A 12,077-nucleotide genomic window follows, 5' to 3' on the forward strand; every position below is an offset into this window, starting at 1 on the left:
GAATCGAGAAAAAAGCAAGCGAGTGCAAAGGGTTAAGATTCATACTTTATTTAGATTTCCTTCGTGTTTGCTTCATGTCCTTCTGTTTCAGTATCCCATCCAGGATACCACATTACATTTAGTCATCATCATCTCCTTAGTCTGCTCTTGACTATGACAGTTTCTTATACTTTTCTTGCACACAATCAAGGGTCCAGTTTATCAACATGACATCACCACTGTTGATCACCTGGCTGAGATAGTGTTTGTCAGTTTTCTCCACTATAAAGTTATTTCACCCCCAACTTCCACTCTGTACTCTTTGGAAGAATGTCACTTTGCACAGCTCACACTTAGGAGAAGGGAGTTAATGCTTCACCTCCTTGAGGGTAGAGTATGTACATAAATTTGGAATTCTTCTGAATGGAAGATTTATCTATTCTCCTATTTATTTATTTATTTATTTATTCAATCATTTATTTATATCCATATGGACTCTTGAATATTGATGTTATACTTCAGGTTATAATCCAATACTATTTATTTGCTCAAATGTTTCAGCTTTGGCCACTGGGGGCTCTCAGTTAGCTCTTTGATATACACTTATTAGTGGTGTGTGTGTGTGTGTGTGTGTTTAGCACCTTCCTACTTGGCATTTTAAGATGCTCCAGGCTCAGCTTGTATATTTCCTGCCCCATCCTAGAATCAGCCATTTCTCCAAGGAGCCATGGTTCCTTTTATTGAAGAACTAGAGGCCCGATGCACGAAATTCATGCACTGGGGGGGTGGTCCCTCAGCCCAGCCTGCACCCTCTCCAATCTGGAACCCCTCGGGGTATGTCCGACTGCCGGTTTAGGCCCGATTGGGATCAGGCCTGAACCGGCAGTCGGACATCCCTCTCACAATCCGGGACTGCTGGCTCCTAACCACTCGCCTTGCCTGGCTGCCTGATTGCCCCTAACCACTCTACCTGCCAGCCTGATGACCCCCTAACCACTCTCCTGCAGGCCTGATTGACACCTAACTGCTCCCCTGCCAGCATGATTGACACCTAACTGCTCCCCTGCTGACCTGATCACCCCCAACTGCCCTTCCCTGCAGGCCTGGTCCCCCTCAACTGCCCTCCCATGCCGGCCATCTTGTGATGACGTAGGGCGGCCATCTTGTGACGTGATGGTGTGAGGGTAAATTTGCATATTACCTCTTTATTATATAGGATGATATTAAAAACTAAGATCTGGGTGCAAAATATATATGTTGTTGCTGGAGTGTCATTATTTCTAGGTCTGCTCAGCTGACAGAGCAAGGAAAAATATGTGTGTATATTATCTGTGTATATACACATACCTATACATGTTTTTACATGTATCCACTTGTAACCATATTTAACTTCATATGAGTTCATACTGATGCCTCCAACTCTAATCCATTACCACATGGATCATTCTAGCCTCTTCCACTTGTTTATCTGTAATCTCCCACTTCAATAGTGAGAAACTAAGCCCCCACCATCCATTTACATAATTGTTCAATTCTAGTACACATACATAGTGATTTCTGATGTGTTAATACATATCCCTATGGGAACCAACTTTGTCAACTACGGTACAGTTCTTCAACATGTGCTGCTCCTTTTGCCTTTGGTCTTAGAGCCACCACTGATTTTCAAAGTTACATAGGTCAGTACCTTTTTCCTTACTCCCTTCAGTGAAGTTGCTTCACACATTTATAATACAACTAGAAGCCCGATGCACGAAGATTCGTGCTAGAGTGGGCCTTCCTTTCCCTGGCTGCTGGCACCACCTTTCCACTCTGGCCCAGCCCCAGAACGCCTCTTTCCGCTCTGGCCCCACCTTCCCACACTGCCCACAGGCCCTGAGAGACCAGGGGTGGGGCGGAATGCCTGCACCGTCACATGGCGACGACGCAAGCATCCCACCCACCCCCGGGTCACTAGGTGCCTGTGTATGCAAATTTATCACCATCTTTGTTGGGTTAATTTGCATATCACTCCTGATTGGCTGGTGGGTGTAGTGGAGTGATGGTTAATTTGCATGTTTCTCTTTTATTAAGAAGACTGGATTCTTTTCTCACAGTCTGCATTCCATTCTGGAATTCCCTAACTATTAAATTATTTTTTAAAAATTTTCATACATTAAACTCTGTATATAAAGTTCTATGGATTTTTGACAAATACATAGTATCATGTACTAACCATTACTGTATCATACAAAATATAATACCATATAGAATTTTATCACCCCCTGCCTCCAAAAATCCTCTGTGTTTTACATATTGAACCCTTCCCCCACCTAGACCCCTTGCAGTCATTGATCTGTTTATCAACTCCATGCTTTGCCTTTTTCAGAACATCATATAAATAGAACCATACAATATGTAGCCTTTTCAGACTGACCTCTTCCACTTAGCAATATACATTTAAAATTCATCTATGTCACAACAGCATGAAACTTAGAAAAAGTGAACGGATGAAGAGGGCAAAGGGAGTTAATATATGGTAACTAAGGGAGACTATGATGTGTCATAGAACTGTACACTTGAAACATATAGTGTTATTAATCAATGTCACACCAATTAATTTAATTAAAAAATAAAATTCGCCGAAACCGGTTTGGCTCAGTGGATAGAGCGTTGGCCTGCAGACTCAAGGGTCCCAGGTTCGATTCCGGTCAAGGGCATGTACCTTGGTTGCGGGCACATCCCCAGTAGGGGGTGTGCAAGAAGCAGCTGATCGATGTTTCTCTCTCATCGATGTTTCTAACTCTCTATCCCTCTCTCTTCCTCTCTGTAAAAAATCAATAAAATATATTTAAAAAATAAATAAATAAAAAAAATAAAATTCAATCTCAGGGAAGGTGGGGTTGGGTGAGTGGGAAGAGATCAACCAAAGAACTTGTAAGCATATATGCATAACCCATGGACACAGACAATAGGCCTGGGGTAGGGGGCAGGAGTGGGCTAGAAGGGGTCAATGGGGGGAAAAGGGGACATATGTAATACTATCAATAATAAAAATTTAAAAATAAAATAAAATTTATCTATACCGCCCTAACCGCTTTGGCTCAGTGGATAGAGTGTCGTCGGCCTGCGGACTGAAGGGTCCCGGGTTCGATTCCGGTCAAGGGCAAGGGCATGTACCTTGGTTGTGGGCACATCCCCAGTAGGAGGTGTGCAGGAAGCACCTGATGTTTCTCTCTCATCGATGTTTCTGGCTCTCTATCCCTCTCTCTTCCTCTGTAAAAAAATCAATAAAACATATTTTTAAAAAATTATCTATACCTTTGCATAGCTTGATAATTCATTCGTTTTAATTACTGAATAATATTCCATTGTGTGGCTGCCACACAATTTGTTTATCCACTTATTGAAGAATATCTTAGTTACTTCCAGGTTTTGGTGATTAAGAATAGAGCTGCTATAAACATTCACATGCACAATATTATATAATAGTAGATATAAGTTTTCAAATCAGTGGGTAAATACCTAGGAGTGTAATTGTGGATTGTATAGTAAGACTATGTTTAGCTTTATAAGAAATTCCAGGTCTGCCAGTGTGGCTCAGTGTTTGCGCATTGACCTATGGACCCAGAGGTCACGGTTCAATTCCTGGTCAGGCCATATGCCTGGGTTTCGGGCTCTATGCCCAGTGTGGGGTGTGCAGGAAGCAGCCAAGCAAAGATTCTCTCTCATCATTGATGTTTCTATTTCTCTCTCTCCCTCTCCCTCTCCCTTCCCTTCCTCTCTGAAATAAAAATAAATAAACAAATAAAATAAAATAAAAAGAAATTTCCAACCTCTCTTCTATAGTGGCTGCACCATTTTGCATTCTCACCAGCAATGAGAGAGTTCCTATTGTTTGCATCCTTGCCAGCAATTGATATTGTCATTTATTTGGATTTTAGCCATTCTAATAGGTGGAAATAAAAATTTAAAGAAAGGATCTTGATATACAAAGCTACATTTCTCTTCAGAAAGTTTGTATTGATTTCTCTGGAGTAACTTTTGTTCTTATACTCCTTTGCTCCCCACATTTAATCAGGCACCAAATCATGATGATTCTTTATACTTGCTGACAGCTCCTTTTTTTTGCATTGTAATAGCCACTGTTCTGATCCAGGCCTTCATTACCTCACACCTGGACTAAGTGCAATAGCAAGATTGCTTGTTTCCTAGACTTCAGTGTCTCCTTGTTCCAACCCAACTCACACAACGTAGCCAAAACAACAAAAAAAATTATAATCTTCTTTTAACAATTTTTATCTTGGTAACTTTTCTTTTCTTTTTTTTTTTTAATATATTTTATTGATTTTTTACAGAGAGGAAGGGAGAGGGATAGAGAGTTAGAAACATCGATGAAAGAGAAACATTGACCAGCTGCCTCCTGCACCCCCCACTGGAGATGTGCCCGCAACCAAGGTACATGCCCCTGACCGGAACCGAACCTGGGACCCTTCAGTCCGCAGGCCGACGCTCTATCCACTGAGCCAAACCGGTTTTGGCGTAACTTTGCTTTTCAAGACCTATAGTGGGTGGCCTATTGAACCAAACTGAAAGCCTTCAGTCCAGTATTCAATATTTATGTAACTAAATTTCTCTTTAATCCCATTTCCAATTTCTCTACACTAACCAACTTAGACTTTTTACCTGACACAGAATTTGAAGACTTTCCATTCTTTGTCATCATTCCTAAAATTCCTTTCAATTTGGAATGCTTTTTCTCTTTTATTTCCCTCAGGCAATGTCCTAGATCAAAATGATCATAATCAAAACTTTTTCCTAAACAAACTCACTCCATTTTGATTTTTCTTTTAGTTCCCATTTGTTCAATACTGTAAAATAGTTATACTGTCTTGAATTAGACTTTCTGTTGTTTAAGACTATTCTCTATTATTCATGTGCAGTCTTTCAATCTACATTCATCAATGTAATGGGAAAGAAATACGTGAAATATTCTGATTCTTTTACATTTTCTCTGAAGCTCTTGACACAGTGCAGTAATTGAATAAATGCTAGTTGAATTAACAGATTTAAAAATTGCAAAATTGGACTTCCAATCAAGATAGTGACATAGGTAAATGTGGTACTGGAACCCCCCCAGACCACATCAAAATTATAACTAAACTATAGAATAGCTGCCACTCAGAACCACCTGAAATCTAGATGAATGGAAATCCTACAACTAGGGATTTAAAGAAGCCACATTGAGACTGGTAGGAGGGGCAGAAACGCAGAACAGGCTGGTCCCACATCCACACCAGGCCCCCAGCCCAGGGGTCCAGTGCCAGGGAAAGAAGTCCCCATAATTTCTGGCTGTTAAAACCAGTGGGGATTGTGGCTAAGATGGAGGGCTGTTGGAGTCCCAGGCAGCTCCTCTCAAAGGGCCCATGCACAGACTTACTTGGACTCACTCCCTCTGAGCTCCAGTGCTGGGGCAGTAGCTCAAAAGGAACCAGGGACACATGGGGTTGGAACTAAATTGTCTGGCACTAGGGACAGAGCTAGACAAAAGTGCTGGCAGAGGCCATTGTCTTTTTCTGAGCTCTCCCAACAGAGCTGACAGGTGGGCACCGTATCTGAAACTCCATCAACCTGGCTCACATTATTCCCCCTGCCCTGGTGATTCTAAGATCCCACCCTACTCAAATTGCAGGCCTACCCAACCCATTTCCAGGGGCTTTTCCATAAAACTGGCCTCTTTGGCCTCTTGCTTCAGACTTCCTAAAATCTCTCAGGCAAATAGCATCCAGCCTCTGCATACCCTATACCTCTTGCTAAGTGGCCCCAGGCACGGAACTAGTGGCAGCCAGCCTTGGTTTGCAGCTTGGCCTCTCCTGGGCACTTCTGAGCCCAGCACAAATAGCAACCATCTGCAGATTGCTCTTTAGCGTGTGCCAGGTGGCCCCAGGCAGGGCATAGGCAGTGACTGACCTTGCACTTCCCAGGAGGCCCAGAGCCAGTGTACCCAGTAGGTAGCTTCAGACCATGTCAGATTACCACCACACCACCTCCACAAGCAACACACTCAAGAGGCGGACTCGGTGAGCACCAAAGCCCCACTGAAGCAAGTCTTGCTCTAAAGGGTCAACTCCTACACAGCAGCTCCTTCATTGTAGTTGCATATGGTCCTCACAGCTGATCCCCCTATGGGGTCAATTCCTCCCAGTGATGCCAACAGCAATCAAGGACAGTGCACACAGCCCACACAGGGGTGCATCTGTAGCACCCAGTTTGGGTGACAGGGGAGACTGTGCCACCTACTACACAAGGCCACTCTACCAAGTATGGGAGACATAGCAGTTCTATCTAATTCAGAGAAATATAGATAAGCACCCAAAATGCAGAGACAAAGAAACAGGTCCCAAATGAAAGGACAGGAGAAATCTCCAGAAAAAGAACTAAATGAGCCCTAGCTGACTTGGCTCAGTGGATAGAGCATCAGCCTGCCGACTCAAGGGTCCCAGGTTCGATTCCGTCCAAGGGCACATGCCTGGGTTGTGGGCTCAATCCCCAGTGGGGGTTGTGCAGGAGGCAGCCGGTCAATGATTCTCTCTCATCATTGATGTTTCTATCTCTCTCTCCTCTCCCTTCCTCTCTGAAATCAATAAAGAAATATATATTTTTTAAAAAGAACTAAATGAAATGGAGGCAAGGAAACTACCTGATATAGAGTTCAAAACAATAGCTATGCCCCAAACCTGGGACCCTACAGTTTGCAGGCCAATGCTCTATCCACTGGTGTGGCTCACTGGTTGAGCATCGGCTCAGGAACTAGGAGGCCACCGGTTTGATTCCCAGTCAGGGCACCTACATGGGTTGTGGGCTCAGTCCCCTGTGGGTGGCATGCAGGAGGCAGCCAGTCGATGATGTTTCTCTCTCATCAGTGTTTCTGTCTATCCCTCTCCCTTCCTCTCTCTCTAAAAAATCAATAAAAAACATATCAAAACAAAACAAAACAAAACAAAACAAAAAACAATGGTTATAAGAATGCTCAAGGAACTTAGTGAGAACTTCAACAGCATGGAAAAGGACATAGAAACCATAAAAAAGAACCAGTCAGAAATTACAGACATACTAACTAAAGTGAAGAATAATTTACAGGGAATCAACAATGGAGTAGAGAATGCTGAGAATCAAATCATCGATTTGGAATATGAGGAAGCAAAAAATATCCAATCAGAACAGCAAGAAAAAATTATCCCCCCCAAATGAAGATAGTGTAAGAAGCCTCTGGGATAACATCAAGTGAACCAACATTCGCATCATAGGGATGCCAGAAGGAGAAGAGTGAGAGCAAGCAATTGAAGACCTATTTGCAAAAATAATGATGGAAAACTTCCCTAACTTGATAAAGGAAATAGACATACAAGTCCAGGAAGTGCAGAGTCCCAAACAAGATGCACCCAAAAGGCCCACACCAAAACATAATTAAAATACAAAAGGTTAAAGACAGAGACAGAATCTTAAAAGCAGCAAGAGAAAAGCAGTTAATTACCACAAGTGCTTCCTGGAGGTGAGAGAGTAGGTTAGAAAGTTAGACATCTGTAGCATTGTTTATTATACCACCCCCCAAAAAAGGAGAAACAATCTAAATGTCCATCGTTACAGAACTGGACAAATAAATGGCATAATAAGTCAACAGAATAGTATGAAGCAGAAAACAAGAATGACAGAGTTCTCTAAATAGTAACGTGGAATACCTCTAGAATAAATTAGGTGACAAAAAGCAAGATACAAAAAGTGTGTATAGTATGCTGTTGCCTGTGTTAAAAAGGAAAAAAATAAATTGACATGTACAGAATTGCTTATATATGTATAAAATCTCTAAAATGATATTTAATAGCATAATAATATAGTTTTCTTATGAAAGGGAATCTGGGTGTTTAGTGGGCAATGTAAAAGACTCCTTTTATCATATTCTTTAAATAATTCTTAAAATTTGAACCATGTGAAAATATTAACTATTTATATATTTTTATATTTTTTATTTTTAATATATTTTTTATTGATTTCAGAGAGGAAGGGAGAGGGAGAGAGAGATAGAAACATCAACAATGAGAGAGAATCATTGATTGGCTGCCTCCTGCACACCCCACACTGGGGATTGAGCCTGCAACCCGTGTATGTGCCCTTGGCTGAAATCGAACCTGGGACCCTACAGTTTGCAGGCCAATGCTCTATCCACTGAGCCAAACCGGCTAGGGCAACTATTTAGATTTTTAAACATGAAATTACATGGTCTAAAAAACACAATATAGTTGGAGAAATGAGAAGAAAAGTTAAATGTTTCCAACTGTTAAAAAAGGAGAAAGATAGCCAAAACCGGTTTGGCTCAGTGGATAGAGCATTCGATTCAGGTCAAGGGCATGTACCTTGGTTGTGGGCACATCCCCAGTGGGGGGTGTGCAGGAGGCAGCTGATTGATGTTTCTCTCTCATCGATGTTTCTAACTCTCTATCTCTCTCCCTTCCTCTATGTAAAAAATCAATAAAATATATATTTTTTAAAAAACAACGTGCACGTTTCAAAAAAAAAAAGAGAAAGATAGCAAATGTGGTGATAGTTAGGGTTAACTCCAACTACACTGTTAATTAGCGTGTTTATAAGAAGGCTATAATGTTTAGAGTATTATATCGGATTACTTGATTGACAAAGTTCATCTGCCATGGATGGTAACATGAAATCAATGTGAGAAGTGGGAAGAGCATGTGTTTTGAGGTGAGGAAGAACTAAATTCAAATCCTAGCTATTCCATACAATGGCTTTACAAGCTTGGGTAAGTTATTTAACCTTTTTGGAGTTTCAATTTTCTTATCTATAAAATGGGTGAAATCTTGGTAGAGTTATTATAAAGATTAAATGACATAACATCCAAATGCAACAAATTTGTTAGCTTACTTAACCTCCATTCTTTATGTAAACAGACTGAACTGAGATGGACTGACATGCAGAAATTAAATATCTTGAGGAAATGCAAATTGGAATGAGAGACCTACCTGTAGCTAAAGTCCCTGTATGTACAATTTAGTTTGTCAATCTCATATTTCTTACGAGGAATTTAGTCTTTTATTACCTTAGAAGTTTTAAAAATTCTTGGTTTATACAATGTTTCCCCTTTCCTTTTCCTTCCCTATGTGAAAGATGGTTAGAAAAGAGTGTTGTTGTTTTTTAATGTTTTCAGGAATTCATCTCCTTTTAAAATACATTTTAATTGATTTTAAGGGAAGGAAGGGAGAGGGAGAGACACAGAGAGAGAAACATTGATGGAGAGAGAGAAACATTGATGGGGTTGCCTTCTCACTGAGGACCTAACCCACAACTTGGGCTGGGAATTGAACTGCCGGCCTTTCTGTGCACGGGACCACGCCCAACCAAAAGAGCCATACCCACCAGGGTGGAAGAGAGTGTTCTGAAACAAATTACAGTTCTTCCCTAATAAATATTCCTACTCATTTTCTAAGGGAAAACATTTATTCTAATGCTCTTTTCTAACAAAAATACTTTTAAGAAGGATTTTTCTTTCTACAACTTATTAAACATTTGAAAAATCAGTGTATAACTTTTTTTATTAGGAAATATCATCTTAACATATCAAAACTAAGATTACCTACCAAATCACACTAATACTTATTGATATTTTACACTGAATACATTGAGTTCGATTTTATATATTCACCAGTTAGTTTTCCCAATTTTAAAACCACATGAATGTGGTATATATGGAAATATTAAATCATTTTAAATACAGACCTTATATAGCAGTCACTAAGTCTAGGAGATTAGCAGTTCCTAACTCCCATACTTACTGTCAAACTACTGACAGTGTTTTAGGTAAAGGCCCAGGAGGAAAGAAGATTATTGCTCAATCATATTTTCCTGGCTATCATCAGGGTTGGTTGCTAGGTATTGAGTTGAAGAGTATTTTTTTAATATACTGAGAGAATATTTTTGTCTCATACTGGAAAAAATATATATACCTAAATTTCCTCTGCCCTTGAGTTTCATTACATTTGTTTAAAGAATTTAATTTATTTGTTCAGGGACTTGCATCAGAAATTATTTTTGTATTAGTGGTAGGAATGACAAATAGTTCCTTTGTAATGTTGCACCAGTCAATACCTGTTTTTGCCTAAGGATGTATCCATACCAATTCTGGATAATCCAGCTTTGAAGTGGGATGGGCAGTGCTGGGTTTCTTTTGCTGGTGTTATTAGTTTGGGTTGTGACCTACTCACACATGGCCTTAAAAACTTAAACAGCACTGAGGATATGGGCTAATTAAGTACCACAAATTCTAACTACAGCTAGTGTGTACTTGGCATTTACATCAAAATAGTTTTCTAGAAAAGGTACAAGACTCTTTTTCCATTTTTTACAACTTATTAACTAGAAAAAACATTTACCTAACATGCTCTGCTCATAGGAAACAGTCCTTTTTTTTTTTTTTGCATGTGAAATGCCAAATGAGCAATTACCAAACCAAATAAATTTTTACAATCTTCAAAATGTTCTTTAAATAAATGTCATTTAAAAAAATCATTATATTCTTTACAGACTTTTCAGATTCCAGTTCAAGGGGGGGGGTGAAATATTAAATATTGCACAATCAATACAAAGTCCTTTGTTAAAAGTTGCAAAAGAGGTGACAATGCCAAATCGTTTGCTTTCAGCCAGTCTCCGTTGGCTAAGTATCATACAGACATTCTCTGGGTCAAAGGACATTTGCCAGACAAATACAAATTTCACCCAGGGTCTTTCTTGTGATCTTCGATCATAGGATTAGTTGGAGCATGAGCATTTTTAAACCCCTCTTTATTGGCAAAGGAGACAGAAATAATAGAGGCAGAGTTCCTTAGACGGGACCAGACCCCCTTAGCTAGCCTTCTATTGCATCACAGAGACCTGACAAGAATCAGTTTGGTTGGCAGGACTCAGGGGTACGTGGAGAACTGAAGAGTAGCTAATAAAAATGAGTTTGTACTGTAAGTTTGACACTGTGCTCAGCGCCTCGTGTTATTATCTAATTTATCCACAACACCCCATGAGGGAGGTATTACTATGACCTGCATTTTACTGATGAACGAACTATAAGTCACTGAGATTAAACAACAAACGCCCGGCGGTCACGCAGCAAACTAGTGGCGGCACCAGAACTCGAAACTGTTGTGGTGCTTGCACTCTTTTTGAACCACGGCGTTCAGCCCCGCGGTCTGATTCCGAGCCTTTCCCCTGATTTCGTGGGACAGTTCCCAGTACTGAGTCCTGGCGCTGTCCAGCCCTCAGGCCCGCTGCCTTCCACAAGGCGAGAGAACACGGCCCCGGGGGGCGATCCCGCCCGCAGGCTGTAGAACTGCCACGTCCCGGCACGCGCGTGGGCCGAATCGTCTCCAGGCGGCCATCCCAAGCAGCCTCCATAGTCTCCTGAAATCCTCGCGCTGGGCTCCGTTCCGAAAGGCCGGAGGCGCGCGGGAGGACCGGCCCTGACCCTCACCTCTCGCAACTTCCCTACTCCGGCCCAAAGAGCCTGAGGCAGATAGCTCAGAGGCGGCAGCCTCACCTGTCCCAGAAGAGCGACGGCTCTAGTGACTGACGCTCTGCTCCTCCAACCAGGGCCTGGCGGGAAGGTGGAGCCTAGCTGAGACGGACTACTTTTTCCTCCAATCCCGGTGCAGCAAACCTCCAGTCGCAGTCTCCGCGCCTGGCGCAGAGCGACAGGTGGGAGCTGCGTTATCTCCGCGTCTCTTACTTACCTGACGTAGAAGCTTCCCGAGCGCATGGAGAATTCGACTCCAAATCCCACCAATTCTTGCAAGTCGTCACCTCAGCCTTCATTTTTATCGAAAGTGGAAATTCCCCAACCCTTTCCCGTCACCTCAGATGGGGGCGGGATGAATAGTACCCTTACTGACCAATTGTACCACGCGACGTCCTGTGACACAGTGACCGACACTTTATAGCGCCAATGAAGTCTCCCACTGTCAGGGGTCACTATGACTGACCACAAGGCCAACTAATCCACTTTAAGGTCGTGACGCGATAGTCAGAGAATTTGACCAATAGACGTAGAAAAAGACCGGAAG

The sequence above is a fragment of the Eptesicus fuscus genome, chromosome 6 (genome assembly GCF_027574615.1).
Source record: "Eptesicus fuscus isolate TK198812 chromosome 6, DD_ASM_mEF_20220401, whole genome shotgun sequence".
Lineage (NCBI taxonomy): Eukaryota > Metazoa > Chordata > Mammalia > Chiroptera > Vespertilionidae > Eptesicus > Eptesicus fuscus.